Raw genomic sequence first — 1,613 nt, 5'->3', positions numbered from 1 at the left:
CTCCTGGGCTCAAGCGATTCTCCTGCCTCCACCTCCCAAGTAGCTGGGACCACAGGCACCTGCCACAATGCCTGGCTAATTTTTGGTTGCAGCCGTCATTGTTATTTGGTGGGCCCGGGCTGGATTCAAACCCACCAGCTCAGGTGTATATGGCTGGCACCTTAGCAGCTTAAGCCATGGCGCTGAGCCAAGAAAGAGATTAACTTGTAAAGGGTGTATTCAGGTGTGGTTACATTCTTTTTTTTTTTTTTTTTTTTTGAGATAGTCTCACTCCATTACCCTGGTTCCCTGATGGTTAGCGTGCCATGGCATCATAGCTCATAGCAATCACAAACTCTTAGGTTCAAGCAATCCTCTTGCCTCAGCCTCCCAAAGCTGAAACTACAGATTCCTGCCACCATGCCCTGCTAGTTTTTCTATTTTTGGTAGAGAGAGGGTATCTCACTCTTGCTTAGGCTGGCCTTGAACTCCTGAGCTCAGGTGATCCACCTGCCTGGGTCTCCCGGAGTGCTAGGGTTATAGGCAGGAGCAACCACATTCTTGGTCTTACTAGCAGAGGAAGAAGAAAACAATTATTCTCTTTGGTGGATTTGGATCTTCAGCAGTTAAAGGAACTTCAACTTTATCCTGTGGTTTGGGGTAGGCAAAAGCTGGGTGGGGGGAAGGACAGAGAGACCTTGAGCCTTCTAAGTTCAAAATATCAATGCACTATATTTTGGGGCCTTTTATTTCTGAACCCAATATTACTATTCCTTTATAAACTTTTAAAATTTCTGTAAGGTTGATAGTGATATCCTCACTTTCATTACTGATTATCATGTATTCAGCTTTTTTCTATTTTAATTTGGTCAGTTTAGCTAAAGGTTTGTCAATTTTTTGTTTGTTTGTTTATTTTGAGACAGAGTCTCACTATGTTGCCCTGGGTAGAGTGTTGTGGCATCACAGCTCACAGCATCCTCAAACTCTTAGGCTTAAGTGATTCTCTTGCCTCAGTAGCTGGGATTACAGGCACCTGCCACAACACCCAGCTATTTTTATATTGCAGTTGTCACTGTTGTTTAGCTGGCCCGGGCTGGGTTTGAACCTGCCAACCTCAGTGTATGTGGCCTGTGCCATAGCCATTGTGCTATGGGCGCCATGCCAGGTTTGTATATTTTTTTTTTGGAGACAGAGTCTCACTAAGTTGCCCTCTGTAGAGTGCTGTGCTGTCTCAGCTCACAGCAACCTCAAACTCTTTGGAGCTTAAGCAGTTCTCTTGCTTCAGCCTCTCAAGCAGCTGGGACTACAGGTGCCCGTCACAACACCCGGCTATTTTTTAAATATTTGAGTCTTGCTCAGGCTGGTCTCAAACCTGTGAGCTGAGGCAATCCACCCACCTTGGCCTCCCAGAGTGCTGGGATTACAGGCCTGAGCTACTGCACCAGGCCCCAATTTCAGTTTCTTGACTTTCTCTATTGTTTGTTGGGGGTTTTTTTCTGTTTGTTTTTTTTGTAGAGACAGTCTCACTTTGGCTCCCTCAGTAGCGTGCCGTGGTGTCACATAGCTCACAGCAACGTCCAACTCCTGAGCTTAGGAGATTCTCTTGCCTCAGCCTCCCGAGTAGCTGGGACTAT

Source organism: Otolemur garnettii, unplaced genomic scaffold (assembly GCF_000181295.1).
Source record: "Otolemur garnettii isolate 467f Iridium unplaced genomic scaffold, OtoGar3 scaffold00060, whole genome shotgun sequence".
Taxonomy (NCBI): domain Eukaryota; kingdom Metazoa; phylum Chordata; class Mammalia; order Primates; family Galagidae; genus Otolemur; species Otolemur garnettii.
This window is presented reverse-complemented; position numbering follows the sequence as displayed.